This window comes from Ambystoma mexicanum, chromosome 5q (assembly GCF_040938575.1).
Source record: "Ambystoma mexicanum isolate Mex_15411 chromosome 5q, UKY_AmexF1_1, whole genome shotgun sequence".
In the NCBI taxonomy this organism is placed as follows: Eukaryota; Metazoa; Chordata; class Amphibia; order Caudata; family Ambystomatidae; genus Ambystoma; species Ambystoma mexicanum.
Window position 1 is genome coordinate 1,134,610,566 of NC_090933.1, and position 18,336 is coordinate 1,134,628,901.

At 44.2% G+C, this 18,336-nt stretch overlaps 1 protein-coding gene and 1 non-coding gene across 4 annotated transcripts in view; one reads left to right on the forward strand and one right to left on the reverse strand.

Moving 5' to 3' along the window:
- Window positions 1-18,336, reverse strand: part of KCNQ3 (potassium voltage-gated channel subfamily Q member 3) — a 1,253,156-nt gene that overhangs the window by 983,723 nt on the left and 251,097 nt on the right. The window lies entirely within an intron of this gene.
- LOC138499023 (U6 spliceosomal RNA) lies at window positions 8,802-8,905 on the forward strand. Its single transcript, XR_011279079.1, has one exon. It is a non-coding gene; the product is annotated as a U6 spliceosomal RNA (small nuclear RNA).

Genomic DNA, 18,336 nt, shown 5'->3' on the forward strand with positions numbered 1-18,336 from the left:
AGTTTATGGAGGAGGCTATTGCAATAATCAAGCCTAGGGAGAACCAGAGCCTGGGTAACGTTGAGTCCCTGGGGGAAGGTGAGGAAAGGAAGAATTCCTTTCAAAAGGAAAATCTTAAAAGTGGGACTTCTTGGCAATGTCCTGAGTATGAGGGAGGAAGGAGAGAGAAGAGTCGAAGATGACTTCAAGATTTCTGGCTTCCATAGAGGCCAGAGTGAAGGGAAGACATTGGGTGCCGGGGTCCCATTAGGGAGTATCTCTGTTTTGCTGGCATTGAGGCAGAGATCATTAGAAGTGCACCAGGCCTGGATGGCTGAGAGGCAGTCGGGGATAATGGAGGGTGCAAGGGCGTCTGTAGGAGGTTTGAAGAAGAGTTGTGTGTTGTCAGCATAGCACTGGAACTTGGGGGAAAAGGAAGAAATGAGGCGTGCCAGCAGAGAAAGGTAGATGTTAAAGAGCCAAGACAAGAGAAAGCCACAGGTAGAGAAGGAAGTAGGGGACATGTTTGGTTCCGTGACAATATTTACAGAACTTCCTCAGAGGCAAAGGGATTAATTGGTGATGGGATGTTTGGCACTAAAAATCTGTTGAAACGACAAAGAAATATTTACATGAGTACTGGCTAAACCGATAGGGAAATTATTCACATACAACTGATCTATTGGAGTGAAGGTACAACTGACCATAGTCCTACCTGAGTAAATACTATTGTTCTGAGTGGAAGCCTTCTTTTTTGGACTTTCCAAATCCATTATCTATTGGGATTTCTAGGTTTCTGTGCTCATTATTGACTCATCCAGCGGTGGCTAGTGGAGAGATATAAACTAGCTTGTGATTGACTTTAAATGCTACGATACCTATTTGTATAAAAGTAAATGAATTACTTCAGTGTTGGACCATTCTTAGGAACCTCTTAGTACTTGCTGGTCTTTTGCATCTATGTGCCAGTAACTCTGCTGTCTGTTCATGCAGAAATCCCCCAACCCAGTCAAGGAAATAATGATCTGTGTGATGTATCCTATCGAGGGAAAGCAGATACTTTTTTGATAATTTCCCTTCTGCGCAGAAGAACAAAAGTATTACTCTATTTCCTCTTTTAAAATACCTCTATGTGAATCAATATCAATATTAAGGAAATATGCAGACTGAATTACAACAGTGCAGGAATGAAAGAACGAGAAGACAGGCCTTCTCTGTCTAAGATCCAAGACTCTGCAAGCTCCTCCCTGTCAACATCAGACATCCTCCATCACTTCTACAGTTCAGGAAAGAGCTCAAGACCTTCCTCTTCAAGGAATGTCTCCTCCTTACCACCTATGTCCACACACCATGCACTCCCACACCTACCTGACACACTGTTTTCTGCTGAACAATGTCTTCCCCCCACGCTGCCAATTCCCCACCCTGCCCTGTTAGCTCCCTGCTCCTTTTGTCTCTGCCACCATCACCGTGTTCTTCCCCCTATGATTCTAAAGCACTTTGTTGCTTCCCGAAGCCAGGTCCACACTCAATAAATACCTCAATAATAATAATAATAATACAAATATTAATGGAAAAGGTACTCTAATCTTTTTCATGCCTGTTAAAAAGTGGATGCCAAGCGGTTCATCGGTTAATGACTTGTTTATTTAAGTCTGCTACAAGCGACAGCAGGCACCACCTGGAGAGGCAGAACCCAACTGAATATTTTCAGAACTAAACACAGAACTCCACAAACCATAACACTCTAAGAATACACTTGCCTTAATTGGAACCTTAGGTATAATGCATGAACAGAATATTGTGATTGGTCTGAATCCACGTTCAGAACCATATATCCATATTGATCATTGTTAAGTACAACCTACTTAAATAACACCCAGATCAGTAAACTCAACACACCTTCCCCCTTTCAATAACACCAAGTTACTCTAGCACATAATCTCGCAACCAAGAAGGTTTACCTCTCCTTCTTTCCGTACTGGTACTAGCATCTGTATCTTGCTGAACACTCTTACTCACGCCTCCAGATTCATACCCTAACTCGTTGTCCTTTCCCTTGTCATTTCCCTCACTATTTTCTCCATCTTCTACTGCTTGACCATTATTATTACATTTCACCAATTTAGACATGGACCAGCATTCCCCACCTTCCATTATGACCACATTCCCTCTTACTACCGCTATTTTCTTAGGCCCAATAAATTTGCTCTCGATGCATTTGGGGGACAACCTGGGGTCTTTTACATACACTAGTTCACCCTCTCTCCATACCAAACTCTTGGATTTCTTTTCAGTGTCAAACCTTTCTTTGTATGCACCTTGGGCCTCTCTGATAAGTGTAACAATTTTATTCCTATCAACATTCACACTCTTGGCCAATTCCAGCCACCCTGGACAGAGTTTTGTACCTGGCTGCCTGCCTTTGAGAGACATAAAAGGTGAGACTTTAGTAACAGTGTGAGGCGTCGTGCAGTAGTTCCAAACCATTTCCCTCAACACTTTCTGCCAATCCAACCCTGCCGCCATGGCCAACTGTAAGCCTCCTTTTACAAATCTGTTTGCCCTCTCCACCAGCCCATTAGCCCTGGGTTGATAAAGTGCTGTTCTGTAGTGCCTTATACCAAACTTTTTGAAAAACTCCACCATCTTGTCAGAACAAAATTGGACGCCATTATCTGAAATCAATTCCGTGGGAAAGCCTTCCCTGTAAAATGTTTCTTCAAAAAATGATATCATTTGGGCCGTCGTTGCTTCACCAATCGCCTTCCATTCTATCCATTTTGAGTGATATTCTACTAATACTATTAAGTATTTGAGATTCTCCCCCAAATTTTGTAGCGGGCCCATCAGATCCACCGCCACCTTTTTCCAGGGTTCACCCGGAACACTAACAGGTCTAATGGGTGCTTCCCTAACCACCTTACTTTTATCACTCTTCTCGCACTCTCTGCAGTTCTTCACACACCTCTCTACTTCACTGTCCACTGCCGGCCACCAATAAAACGCTCTGATGTATCTTTTGGTTCCTCCCATCCCTAAATGGCCTTGGTGAGCTATACTCACTAGTTTGGGTCTGACATTGCTGGGTGGAATCACTTTGGTACCCTTCCTGAGCTTTATACCATCTTTTGATAAATTAAGCTCATCCTTTATGCAGTAAAAGCAGTCAAACTGTTTTTCTACACTGTTTTTGTGAGGCCACCCTGTCTTAGTCCACACCTTAACTTGATTCAATACAAGATCCTTCCCATCAGCAATCTCCCATTCATCTCTACTTATGGCATTGTTTTCGACCTCAGAAATACTAACGCCCTGCTCTGAGAATGCTTCCTCTGAATCTTTGCCCTCTACCGGTAACCTAGACAAACAGTCCGCTACCACATTGTCTCTACCTGCTATGTACACTATTTTGAAGTCATAGGCCAGGAGTTCAACCATCCATCTAGAAATTCTGCGTGATCCTTTGGCCCACTCTACACTGCCTAGTAGTTGGACTAAAGGCTTGTGGTCAGTTTTTACCGTAAAAGTTTGACCCTATAGATAGAATTTGAAATGTGCTACGGCCCATGAGACTGCCAATGCCTCCCTCTCAATCACTGAGTAATTTACTTCTGCTCCCCTCAGTGGCCTTGAGGCAAACGCGATTATATGTTCAGTCTTACCAGAGTCTACCTGAGACAGAGCTGCACCTAGACCCATATTGCTTGCATCAACCGACAAAACAGTTTTTCTTCCCGACACAAACCCTCCCAAGGAGGGTGCTTGTACTATGCATTCTTTTATTTTCCTAAAAGCTTCATGGCATTCACTCGACCACACAAACTTCACATTCTTTTTCAATAACTCTCTTAACGGAGTGGAGATGGTGGCAAAACCATTTACAAATTTGTGGTAGTACTCCGCCAGCCCCATGAAGGAACGCAACTGATCCTTGTCACGTGGTTGGGGAGCACCGCTGATGCTATCAATAAGGGACTTTTTCGGAGCAATACCATCGCCAGAAATTCTATGTCCTAAATAATCTACCTCTCTAACTGCAATCTTGCATTTTTTTCTTTGCACAGTCAAACCAGATTCTTTGAGTCTGACAAGGACAGCCCTCAAAATCTCATTGTGTTCTTCTTCGTTCTCAGCAAACACTAAAATGTCATCCTGAAACACTGTTACTTTCCTTAGCCCTTTAAGCACTTCCTCCATCACACTTTGAAAAACAGAGGCAGTGGAAGCTAACCCAAAGGGCATACGATTGTACTTGAACACCCCTTCAGGAGTGATGAATGCTGTGAGATGCCGGCAACTTTTGGACAACGGAACTTGATGATATGCCGCTGACAAGTCAATAATGGAAAATACCTTCGGTTCTCCCAGGGTGGAAAGAGTCTCCGATATGTTAGGCAGAGGATGTCTCTCTACAACAATATTCCTATTGAGGCTCCGTAGATCTACACATAGTCTTAAATTTCCATTTGCCTTGGCTACTAGTACAACCGGCGATAACCATTCTGTTGCTGTCATTGGCTCAATCACTCCTTTGTCCACCAAGTCATTTAATTCTTCCCGAAGTTTACTTCTCATCTTTAATGGCACTTGTCTGACTTTGTGTATCTCTGTTTGCGCATTATTTTTTAATTTGATATGGTGTTCAAAATTTCTAAGTTTCCCTAATTTCTCGGAAAACACTTCAGGGAACTCCTTGGTCCAGAGGTCATCTTCCACTTCCTCAATGGAAATTGGCTGGGGGGCATTTGCCTGTATTCTTACACCCAACCTCTTTTGTTCTTCCCATCCTAATAAGGAAGCTCCCTTGTTCGTTATCAAAATGTTGGCCTGACATTCCTTTCCTTTGTAACTGACAGATGCTGAGAATTCCCCCAAGATTTCTATCGTAGATTCTCCATATCCACATGCTCTAACATTAGTGGGTTTAATTGACCCTTCACCCTTTTTCAATATGTTAAGGAAAGTATCCCTCGAGATTATGGTCCAAGGAGAACAAGTGTCTACTTTCATGACTAAATCTCGCCCATCAATCAGAAAAGTGTCTGCTGGACCCTTAGCCTCTCCTGAGATGGCTGAAATTTCGAAAACAAACTTGGCGCTTGGTTCCTGGGTGACTGATACTTCTTGAATATTGTAATTTCTCTTGACCGATTCTTCAATGTTGGACCTGTTCTCTATTCTAGGTTCGAGGAAGTTTATGGGGGTAGCTTTACAAACATTTGCAAAGTGTCCTCTATTCTTGCACTTAAAGCATTCAGCAAATTTGGCAGGGCACGACGGAAAGTTTGCACCATGTCTGGGGTTGACACATCTGGTACATGCATTTCTCGCAGTCCAATTCCCTTTCTTTCCACTGGAAATGTTTGATCTTTTCTTCTGGTCTATTGTACAGACTGACATGGTAGTCGGATTTTGTTTGTCACCCTTTAACTCCTTAACATACAATGATGTCTGTTCGATGCTCCTGGCTAATTCGAGCGCCTCATCCAGTTTCATGTCCTTGGCCAGTAGTTTCTCTTGGATCCTTGCGTTATTGGTGCACCTGAGTAACTGATCCCTGATTAGAGAATCAGTCAGGTGCTCAAATTCACATGAGTAGCTTAATGATCTTAAGCATGCCACATATGATTCAACCGACTCAGATTGTTCTTGCACTCGCTGGAAGAATTTATGTCTTTCAAAGCTGACATTTTTCCTGGGCTCAAAGTGGTCCTGTAGTTTTATGAGGGCCAATGCATATTCATCAGTATCACCTGCCTCCAACATGTGCTCTCCAGTCAGTCCATCAAAGATCCTGCATCCTTCTGTGCCCAAATTGTGAACCAACAGAGCCTTTTTGCGAGCTGACGAAAATCTGTCACCTCCCATTGCCACTAAGTAATTTTCAAATGTGTCCTTCCATTTGTCCCACCTGAGTGGGGGACGGCCAGGTTCATTAAGGAACGAAGTAGGTGGAGGAATTGATGCTGCCATGGTGAGAAAAGATTTGCAGCTATGTGTGTGTATGAAGTGGCAGAGGTGGCTGTGAGACAGTAATTCTTCAACAATTAGATTGGGCAACGGACCCAATAGTCACTTTGTTCACTTAATGAATATTTCCTTTGATGTACAGGCTCCTTTGTTCTTAGTGTAAACACTTTCTTCCTATTTCAATTGCACGTTCTAGAACGAGTACCATTTCAATGTTCTTTCCTTTTTTTTTTTGTATTTTGACGTCACAATGGAGACCGGGGCTCTTGAGGATAGAGTCTAGTAGTTGCTGGGCAATCGATGTCACAATGAAGACCGGGGCTCTGGTAGACACTCCCCCCTCAGCATATGCTGCAGCGCGTGTCTGTGCGCGCTAGGACCAGCTGAGAGCCGCGTGCGCTGGCGCGCGGCGGCAAGGGGCGGAGCGAGCGCACTAGCAGCTGTGAGCGACTCGTTCGTAGCTCGCGAGCCTGCTCTGCTGCCTGTCCTCGCGCGGCTCCCTCGCGGATCTCCCCCCAATCTTGCCACTTGCCTGATCAGGTTTCTCCCGCAAGATGCTCCCTCCGCGTCACCGCAAACACGGGCGGTGAAGGGGTCTGGGCTCTACCAGCCGTGCACGGCTTCCTCGCGGCTCTCCTTCTTCTTTCGTGCGAGCGGACTTCCTTGACCGTCTCCTTCGCACCCGATCTGCCTCGCCTGCTGTCGCTTGGTGCGGCGGAGACAGTGGAAATAGAGTGCTAGCCCCCCGGCCGAACACGGGGGTGGATCAGCTGGGCCGGCGTCAGAGTCCGTAACCCAAATCCTCGTCGCCAATGTTAAAAAGTGGATGCCAAGCGGTTCATCGGTTAATGACTTGTTTATTTAAGTCTGCTACAAGCGACAGCAGGCACCACCTGGAGAGGCAGTACCCAACTGAATATTTTCAGAACTAAACACAGAACTCCACAAACCATAACACTCTAAGAATACACTTGCCTTAATTGGAACCTTAGGTATAATGCATGAACAGAATATTGTGATTGGTCTGAATCCCCGTTCAGAACCATATATCCATATTGATCATTGTTAAGTACAACCTACTTAAATAACACCCAGATCAGTAAACTCAACAATGCCTCATCTCATTTTTGCCGCAGAATTGAATTAAACTATTATGGAGGCCAAATATTCATGGCAATCTGATATATCGAATGTGTGTCTTAAAAATCTGTTGCAACCGTTTGTGCCCCATTTACCATAAGGGCTTTTCACATATTACAATCCTGCTAAGGGAGCAACATGGACGAGGCAATTTGACAAGTGCCAACTCACAATGAATAATGACATCAGTTACCATTGTTATTTGGAAAGGACACACGCTAATGAATGATTAAACCGTACACTGAGATCCATAAACATACATTGTGTGTCCATCAAATTTGTGATTTTAAGGAAATTCATGCCCTCGTGAATGACACGAGGGTGCAGTGTGCAGAAACGTAGTTCTATGCTAGTAGGACACTATGGCAGCTGCTCTCTTTCCAGGTGCATTACTCAGACAAGCCCCAGGCAGCGACACTGACAGATATCCGAAAAAGTCCCTTCTACGTTCCCCCGTACCAGCGGATAAGAGTAGAATAGCAATGACAGGACCGTGTACACAGGTACCAAAGAGCAGATCTCTTTCACCATCTCTCTGCCGGACAACTAGCCAATAGGCTTCTCATCTGGTTTAACCGATGCGCTACACTTAAATAGTCATCACGCTAATAAAAATGCAAAAAGTAACAGAAATAGGCATGTTTGGCAAGCAATCTACAACCAATAAAATAAGGTGCTGTGGCTAGAAATACATGGTTTAAGTACATTATTAAAAATGCAAACAATGCAATGTTCATGTTGTATGTAATGTAAGTTGTGATGCCATCGGGGATTTCATGCATACCACCCAGTATAGCATTTGAAATCCGATATTAATACCCTTGCAATGTGTAACAGGGTGCTAATAGCAATGATGTGTATCATTAAGGCCTGTAGCAAGCACGCAACCCATTATTGTATACAAAAAAACACATAAGATGGAGGCCATGGCAGTCCAGGGGGTGAAGTGTAAGGTGCAGCGGTGCTGCCGGGAAGAGGAAGAGAGTTATATGGGACGGGGAAGGTAAGCGTGGGCTGGCAAAGGTGAGGGTGCGGGGAATTGAGGCGAGGAGAGCGGGGTGGTGCCAGGGTTTGGGGGGCAGCGAGGCAGAAAAGATAGAAGGCAGGTGCAAGCAGCACTCAGCTCGCTCACAACATGGGCCTAGATCAGTAGCTTCAGCCCACTTTCAAAGCCAGCTAATTAGCTCCCACACCCGCCCCGGGTGCTCAAAATGCATTCAATGCAGTTTGCGTTCAGCACTGTGGGACAATGCATGCATCAGAAAAGGGCTTTGTGTCATATGTGGACAAGACTCTTCTCCTCACCCTCCCACAGGCATCCCCACACCAGTCGAAACATACCATTCCATACCCCCCCCATGCATCTTGCAGCCATATCACACCCTGTCTACTGCAGCCATGTAAGAGTTAAATTGTTAGTTTCCCCTGCACACCTTTGAACATAGGATCAGAACTAGTGTACAAGACATTCTAAAGAGAAAGAAAGAAAGAAGACTCGAAACTTGGCTATTCAGGAAGGCCTTTAAAGTTAACACAGCCTAAGCCTGCATTCAACTGTTCCCTTCTTACAGATGCTGCTAGGCATCTGTTCCCCCAGCCGGGGGGCGTTACCGATGATTGGCAACACTGAAACTGGCTTCTCAGCCATATTGTTGTATGAGGCACCTTCTCATTTTGGCCGAAACAACCCTTTTGTAATACATATGATGATGCTTCGGCAGCATATATACTAAAATTGGAACGATACAGAGAAGATTAGCATGGCCCATGCGCAAGGATGACACGCAGTCCTGAAGTTATGGTGCCACTGTTAACTAAAAATGTGCCTATGTACCACTGTGAATAGTCAATAGATGGTTGCCTCTTTGCTCTACTCCTCCTTGTCTCACCCCTCTCCCTTGCACCATGCATCCATGTAGTTCAGTGAAATTTGGCACGTCATCAGATTTAAGCAATAAAATTAAAAATTAAATAAACCCATCACTCCGAATTTTCGTGTCGTATTTCTGCTTCCCCCGTCGCATTATAACATTGTCACATCTTATCCTGTTTAGTAACAACCAGCCGGCTCCTCCCGCCTACTTTCACTGCTTGCCTCCCAAACTCATTCTGGCAAAACCATGAAACAAAAAGAGAATGCCTTATTGTATTCCATATAAAAACATATTTTCCAATCCACCTTTCAGTCCTTATCTCTACTTTCTTCCCATAGAAATGCACACCAATGTTCTGACTTCAATGTACACACCTTTTCCAAAACATCTTCCATGTTTTTCCCAAACCTTCTCTCCACCCCTTAATTTGAAAGAAAACCCCACATCAATCTTGGAATTTCATCTATTCAAAACTGACACAAAAAAATACAAAATTCCCCCTTTGGGATTTACTTTTTCATTTTATTTGTTTACCCCAGCACTTAATGGAGTGTTATTGTACACATGTGCTCTCTTAAACATTGACATAATCATAAGTGGCATCTTGATGAATGGCAAAAGGAAGAAAAGGAACCACAATGGATTCCTCCTGTCCCATGCACACTGTCTAGGGGCCACAAAAGATGTGGTAAAGAAGTTTAATTGATAGATCACAACCTGTTCAATGAGATAGGATCAGACCAAAGTTTTCATTAACTATTGAAAGCATTACTTCCACGCAAAGTTTGTAAAAGAACAACATGTAGTTTTAATTAGGAATAACATTCAATTTGAGGATAAACAAAGCACATGTTCAATGTATACAGTGTTGGCGGCTTAATGCGTTTCGAGGAGAAATCCTCCTCTTCAGAAGCCTGAACTGCTTTTGATGTTTGCAGATAAACATTACAGTGGAGATACAGGTAAGCAAAGAGAAGGGAAAGGGAAACAAATCAAGGCAATTCACCATGACATAACTAAGCAACAACAAACTGTTCTAACAGTGAGCCTAGCATGAATTTGATTCAAAGTACTTAGACTAAACTGAGAACAAACCGCCATGGGGGCAACCAGCCGAATATACTCTTTATATCGAGTCTAAAGTGCACTAATCAATCTACGACCCAATACTGCGAGAGACAGAGCTGCCTAAAACAAGTAGGGTAGTCACAATAGAGATTTGTTGGGGTCCGTATGGTGCATGTAGATATTTGCCATCTAAACGAAAACCAATTAACTAAGGTGGCGGAGTACTGTGAAGACTTCAAGGAATATTTTGCAGAATTCAAAGAAACACACAACGAAGCACTTACCCGAGTGTGCTATGTCTGATGTGCACAATTTAAAAAGATTAAACAACTCCTGCTGGGTACTCGAGAGTATGGTATCTCCCTGGGTTACATAAGCCTAAAAATATATAGGGATTATATGAATATAGAGTTAGAGCAGGGAACTCATCCTGCACGAGTTCAATCAGTGTCAAGCAAAAGAAATCCAAAAGCATATACCTAGGCTAATGTGTTCGGGACGCTTGGACAAACTTTCAGTAGTCCCAACTTCTGATGTACGAGAAAACATTTCAATCGGTGGTCACGTGTATGTCCCCGTCCAAAGGCTCCCTAAGTACAGAGATATATATGTTCAGCAAATTATGGCGATTCAGGAAGTGCCACCCCATGACAGTGACTAGCTCTCATACTGTGGCTGGTAGAGGAGCTACATACCTTACGAGCATATATCCGAGAACACCATCAACAGTGGTGTGGCCAAACGTGAGTACTAAAACAGCTTGTAAAGCTCTGTTACAAATTCGTTGTCAGAGACGCAGTGGATGCGTTGCGGTTACCAAGTAAGCTGAGAATTAAAACAGCCTACAGGAAGCAATAGATATATCTAATCAACTACTTATATTATGCAAGTAATCCTCCTCACATCTACGAGTGAACATATTTAATCGCTCAGCTCAGTTACTAAGAGCTCTCTAACTAATCCAGCTCAAGGTGTTTCACAGGCGAGGATCGGGAGGAAAGTTCCGGGTGGGAAACGAGCCGTTAGGGCGTCCATAACCACTGTTACCAGGGGCAACCAATGCTAATGTGTTGGCAAAGGAACCACGAAATAAAGGATGGACTAAAAAAGCAAGCTTTAAAGCGATGGGGGCCATCTTAGAGGACACGGTACCAATGTTAAAGCTCATTTGATTTAAGTGTGGGATCTACGGAGAAGATTACATGCGTGCCTAGATATGTTACATAACACATCAGAACTAAGTCAAATTCTAAATGAAGTACCAATAGCCTGTAAAAACAGACTAAAGGTAAGGCTATATACAGAAAGCCATATACATATATGCAGAAGCCTGGTGTGCTGTCCAACGCGTACATATATTTCCCACAGAAATCATGCAGTAATTAAAATCTTCACGCGCAAGTCCCATTCGGTGTAAGTAAAGGAGTGCATCTCAGTGACGTCACCCACTGTGATTGGCAGAGAAGCCCCTTTGCTCTGTTGTTGACATAGAAGGGTCCCAGAATGAGTCAACTAAGCCGCCAGAATGGCCATTCTGTATGTAACATCTAATGATGAAGTGTGACAAGTAACATACCCAGCTGTCATGAGTGTGGATATAAGTTTAAGTAGCGATTGACATAACAGGGAGCACCATTGCGTCAATACTATCAATGATGAGTAATTCCACCGTGAATCATGTACAGCAGCATACTGGGGATGAATTCATAGTCTACAATAACATCCAGTTATATATGTACAAGAGCATGGTGGGGTTAGATACGTAGTCTAAAGTGACATCCAGTTAAAGTGACAACCAGATAAACTTAATCTGCCTATTTACATACTATTTATGAAGGTGCAGAGACATGTCATACAAATGGCAAGTAAATGAATTCAAAACCAGATACATTCTATAAAAATTCAGGCAAACAGTAAAATAAAAATATTCAGTGATCAGGTAACACCTGATATAAGGGCCCATTACAGAAACATTAGAGGAGCAGAAACATTGCTAAGGTAAAAGGAATCAAGTGAATTTAAGGAAAAAGACCCCTTGGAAGGTGACTATGTCAAATTTTAAATGAAACAGCTCAAGGAGAACTCGTCATTGAGCCCTCTTGGTTGTACAGTTTCGAATTGATCTATCCAAAATGTTTCCTGCGGGAAAGCAGGGCTTGGTAATCTCCACCCCTTTGGGGCTTTTTTACCACTTCAATCACCTGAAACTTCATTTGTGCTATGGTGTGATGATGTTCTATAAAGTGACGTGCTACTGGAGATCTCATGTTTTTAAATCTCACAGTGGACTTGCGTTCTGTCCATCTTTATTTCACTGCCCTACTAGTTTGCCCAAGGTGTAGTTTGCCACATGGGCATTTGATGGAGTAGATCGCACCCGCTGACAGACAGGTGGCAAAGTCATGAATCTTGATCTTTTTCCCAGTATGGGGATGAGAGATATTGTCACCCTTTTATGATGTTATTGCAATGCTTGCAATTTATACATGGAAAGGGACCTTTTTTCCTAGTTTTTAGTAAGAGTTGTTTTTCTTTATTCAGCCTTTCTCCTCGGACTAATCTATCCTTCAAGTTCCTACCCCTTTTGAATGCCATCATGGGGGCTTTAGGGAACAGTTTGAGTAGAGTTGAGTCATTATGAAGGATACCCCACTTCTTCTTGATAGTTCTGCTAATTTGGAAACTCTGTCGAGAGAATGTTGAAATGTACAGAAGAGGTGTAGATTTGTCTTTAGCTTTAGGTATCAAAAGTTGCCCTCGGCTCAGAGGAATTGTTCTTTCCATCGCTGTATCCAATAAGTCTATTGGGTATCCTCTTTCTTCAAATCTGTCCACCAATTTAAAACATTCCGAATCAAGACCCTCCGGATCAGAAATGATCCTCTTCAGACGGAACATTTGGCTATAGGGCAAGCTGCTCAACATGGGTTTCGGATGGAAACTTGTATAGTGCAATAAATTGTTTGCATCTGTAGGTTTGTGGTAAATGGAAGTAGAGATACTCCCCTCACAGATCTTAAGTTCAACATCAAGGAAGTGCAAGGTGGGTGCACCTACTTCCATTGTGAATTACATTTTTTGGTGTACTTCATTAAGGTAATCAAAAAAATGATCTAACTCGTTCCTTGGGCCACACCAGACGCTGAAAATGTAATCGGTGTAGCGCTTCCACAACAATATCTGTGGTGCCCAATGCGGGTGTTCTAGGACTTGTTTGTGCTCAAAGTGGTGAATGGCAAAACAGGCTCTATGCAAATATGTAAATGGTCCCCCAAATGAACATTCACACTGACTATTATCTTTGCCAATCTGCAGCAACTATTACAAAGAAACAAAAATGTAGCAATCAACCCCGTTTAGTTGCCTAGGTGGGGTGATTGTTATTGGCACCCCAAGGTTTGTTCGCGGTGCAAATAGATTTAGTTTTATTTATTTTTACTTTTAAAAAAAGATGGCCGTCAGCATAGAAAATGTGGTGGCTGCCGCAGGAGAGACAGAGTGCCGGGACTGGCGTGCAAAGCTCCAGTCCAGCAGGTAAGTGGGGGGTGGCCCTGGAAGAGTGCATGGTGTGTTGAGGAGCGGGAGAGGCATGGGGAGGCAGAGGGCCCTGTTGCCTCACCACAATCAAAATGGCGGCACTCAGGGGTGAGAGAGCCCTCAGCAGTTGGTGAAACATTTGCCATACACTGTGTGTTCTCGCTCGTGTTTCCAGCCACCTGATTTGCTGAGTGTTCTTTGCCAGCTGCAAATAGGATCATGCCTAGAAACCGGACATTGTTCTTTAGAGTCTATATCCCACTTATAAGTAAGCACAGGCCCACATTGTACCACTGCGCTATACAGAGATTTCATTTAAACAGCTATACCTTCTAGTGTATAGTGTGGTGATGCACTATGGCGCTCTCCTCGGATGTAGCCTCAGCAGAACAAGATCTGTCTTCCTGTAATTCACATATTTTTGTTACTTTGAAACTGTTATTGCAGAGTGAAAATCCCTAATTCAAAAATGTCTGCCCTTGTCATGAGCACTGCTCCCGAGAAGCCAAGTCAAGCCCAGCATCCCCGGAAGCAGGCTCACGACCCTCGTCCCCGGCTCCAGCAAACCCCTATTGGGGCCCTTTGGACCATGTCCTGGCGCCTCTGGCGCCAGGCTCATAAGGAACCTCAGTCCCGGCGCCATGGGCGCCGGGCTCATAATTCTTGCAAAGGTGCTTGGGTGGACCTACCTGTAGCAGACCATGCTGCATACTCACCTTTGCAAATGCTGGCAGGATGAAGTCCCCAGCCTTCAGAAGACACCCAATCACTCCAACACTATTTAAACCACACCCGATTGGGAAAACGTGCTTCGCGTTATTCTGCATCTGCAGCAGGACGCTCACCGAGTCAGCTCCAGCATTCCAGTGACATCTCCAGCTTCAGCTCAGCAACCTGTGGAAGAAAGACACGAGAACTATACTTACCATCCAGGAATCCAGACACCGGCAGAACCTGCAAGCAAAAGAAACATAAGGTTAGCAAGTTGCAACACGTTCGCAGCCGCGCTCGCTTACCTGATCCATCTGTGCTTTCACGGATTCTTCGCGGCCTTCTCTTCAGCAGCCTAACGGCACCTGTAAAGACAAAGAACATTGTTAAGTAGGAATCGGGTGAAGGCGGCCGCATTTACTTTTCTTACCTGCTTTTGTGCGCGTATTACGATCTCTTCAACCGCAGCAGCCCGGCACCTGAAAACAAGAAAAGACATTATTTAAGTGCCATTAAAGACTGCAAGAAAGCCTAACACTTACGTGTTTCCCCACGTGCATCCGCGACTGGGAAAACGCCCGCAACATCTCAAGACCTGAAAACAGAAAACCAGGGACATTATTGAGGTGTCATTGAAATTCCCATACCTACGTACAACCGCACGTGTCGCGCTCTCAGTGCCCATGCCCTCAGCATCCAGGCACCTGAAAAAGACAATGCAAAGACTTCATTAAAGGTGCCCATCTCTTCAAGACTATAAACTCTTTATACCTACTGGCATCCGCTCGTGCAGTAACGGCGGCATCACCTTTTGGCATCTCAGCACCTGTGCCACTTCTAAGGCCACAAAAGACTTTGAGGATCTCCAGTGACGTAACTGGAACCCACGCACCCCTGCATAAGTCGCAGGATGGAGAGCCCAGCATTTATACGCCTAAGGTGAGAGCTCACCAGGACATTGGACTTTCGGAGAGTTGGCGATTAGTGAGGAGGAAGTCCAGCCAAACGGTCATTAACCCTTTTTTCTTCCGCCTGCAGAAACCTTACCCTGCAAGCCAGACGGTCAATAAGAGGAAGCCCAGTCCAGAGAGTCATCCGAGCTCTGCGTTTCTCAATTGAAGAGACTATAACAGTTCAGCCGGGACCAGCGCCTCCGTGGGAATCAGGTGAGCGTTACAGCCCTCAGGAGTCAATTTGCATTCTCATTTTGGGACTAGCTTATATATGATTATATCAATATTTAAAAAAAAGGAAAAGATAAAGGCATTCATGTATCAACTACAATTGCTATTGCCTCCATCAGTGTTTTGCAACCAGCAGCTCTTTAGATGTTTTGAACTACAACTCCCATGATACCTTACCATTGACTACCCTGGTTAGGACTGATAGGAGTTGTATTCCATAACATCCGGAGAGCCACAAGTTTCCGGCCCCTGATTTGCATCCTTATATCTCAACAGTACTTTCCTATTACCATTAACCCTGACACGAGCCTGTACAAAGTGTGGTATTTCCCGCACACAGATTGATGTATGGAATTAGAAACAGAACATTTCAGTCAAACATTGCAATTGCTTTCGCCAAAGTGCACATTATAGAGCTATCAAAGATTCATGAGCCTCAGGGTCGAGCTACAACCACTCCAGTCAGTGTACACAGTGCAGCGGTTTATCTAAACACGAACTACACTTGACAGGCACACAGCATGCAGCAAATGCACCCTTGGACCAGCAGATTCACTCTTGGAAAGCAGCACTCAAACCAACTTTAAATGTTAGTTAATAATGATTTCTTGAGCACTGACTTACCCTCCAAAGGGCACCACAGCACTGAATCGTGCTGCACACTGGACTTTCACTTCCCTAATAGTTAAATGGTGTTAAGGGTTTGAAGACGCAGAGCTAAAATGGGAAAAGGTAGGCGTTCATGGGGTTCCTACAGTGAGGCTGAGTTGTTTCTTTGCACAGTGTAAAAGGAAGGAATTCCGCAGGACCACCGCCTGCAGTGAAGGGGATCAACCCGACCATTTCAGCAAGCCCGCTTTAAGAAGAAGGAGCCTCTGAAGAACTTCAAAAGTAAAAGTCACTTGATCCACAAATGTAAGCAAAGTTGCACACTACATTCATATTTATTTATTTTATTATTCTTTTACAGTGCACCAGTTTCTAAGCACGGATCCAGGATTTGAACTTCTGTTGCCCTGCATGGTCTTGCTTCCAAGACCAGCGCTGCGCCTGTGCTATCCTCCGTTCATACATCGCGCTCATTCATAAATAATCATCAAGGCTAAGGGAAAGCTATAGCTGGTGAAAAGGCCAAATTTACATAGGCATAATCTACAGCCAATTCACACACAAAAATGTGCATTACAGGTATAGGTTTGGGGTATGGTCAATTACATGAACGTTAACATATGTAGATGAACAGCTCTACTAGGGCAGCAAACATGGGCTTCCCAGAATCATATCTAGGAGCGGCAATGCAAAACGTTGGTAAACACCCACAACGTCATAATTTAGTGGGTGGTCACAAACATTTTGCAATGCATTCACTAACGTATCTGCACACTAACTCACGCTGAGCAAGCTGCGTGTGTATGGTGCCAAACGCACTGCAAAGTACTCCAATTGTACAATAGCGAGAAAACAAGGGATACAAAGATTTAAAAATGTAGTATATTTGGGATATATCTTTATGTAAACATGGGGTAATATACAAATTGAGTAATCCATATTTTCGGTCCTATGTGTCTTGTCTGGTTTCATGCATGAGTGCCAACGTGGTTGTTTGTGAATTCCATGTCAGTACAACAAGCCATGGGCGTGGCGGTCATTTATTGGAGCCTAAACCTTTTTTGAGAATCAAAACAATTCCCTGAACCTTTGTGGATTGATCTTATGTGATTCTAAAAAGCCAAATAATGGTGTCTTCTAGAACTGCGGGGTGCAATTATGTTTCTATTTGTGGGTTTTCTACAAAAGCCTTCTGCTCGTACTCTTGAATTGAGTCGAATTGCTGCTCATCATTGTCTACTTATAATTTTGTCTACTTATTTTTTATAGCTGAAACATTAGGAAAATGTCAAGGGTGAAAGACACTTTTGGCAGAAATGTGAAGCCCGGCCGTGTAAAGTGCGACTGCTGTGACTCCTGCTGTTTGGCTGTGCTGTTGAAGGACTATCCTTTCCTATTTTCAACTTTAAAACTTACCACAGCGTGTTTCCCCTCGCGCCCCTTGCTCTGTGTGAGGTCGGCTGTGAGCGAGTGAGCGAACCGCTACAACGCTGCAACGCGGGTGGAAGCCCTGCCCATTTTTTTTTTTTTTTTTTTTTTCTGCTCCGCCTATTCCAGGAAGTGAGGACCTAAAACAGGAGCCCAGCGACCCTTGCGGCGTGAAGCCCGGCCACGTAAAGGGCGACTGCTGTGACTCCTGCTGTTTGGCTGTTTGCTGCTTTTCTGCCATTTGCCGACTACAAGGCCCTCTTGAGGAGCTGTGCTAACCAAATTGCCCTAAAAAATTGTGGGCGAGGGAGCAGAACTCCAGCACGCTCCCTCGTTTTCAACGTCTGATTGTGTTCCTCTTCGCCGCGGCGACATAAACAATGACCTTACTAGCAGACAGCCCACAAACCCCGGAAAAAATCATCACAGCAACGGCGCTCGACTAACCCTTGGTCCAGGATGAAAGCTGTCGCTGGCGCTAAGGTAAGCAAAACAACTGGCCGCGCGCTTATGGCTGCAAACAACTCATTAACACTAAAAAGCCCAATAACAACAGGGGGTACCAAATCTCTAACACCCCCACCATCATCGTCTTTCGACGAGCGATGTGCCCCAGATGATGACTTAAATGCATTGGTGCAGCCCAGTGTTTCATCGGAAGCTCCAGCACTCCAGTCAGACAATCAGTGTTTATCAGATGCCACCAATCTTGAATGTAATCCAGCTTCCAATGGTGAACTTTCTGTAAGCACGCTTGCCAGTGAAACCGATTCATTAGCACTCCAAGCAGCCATTGTGGATCGGCCGAACCTACCCAGTGCCTCAGCCGCCAC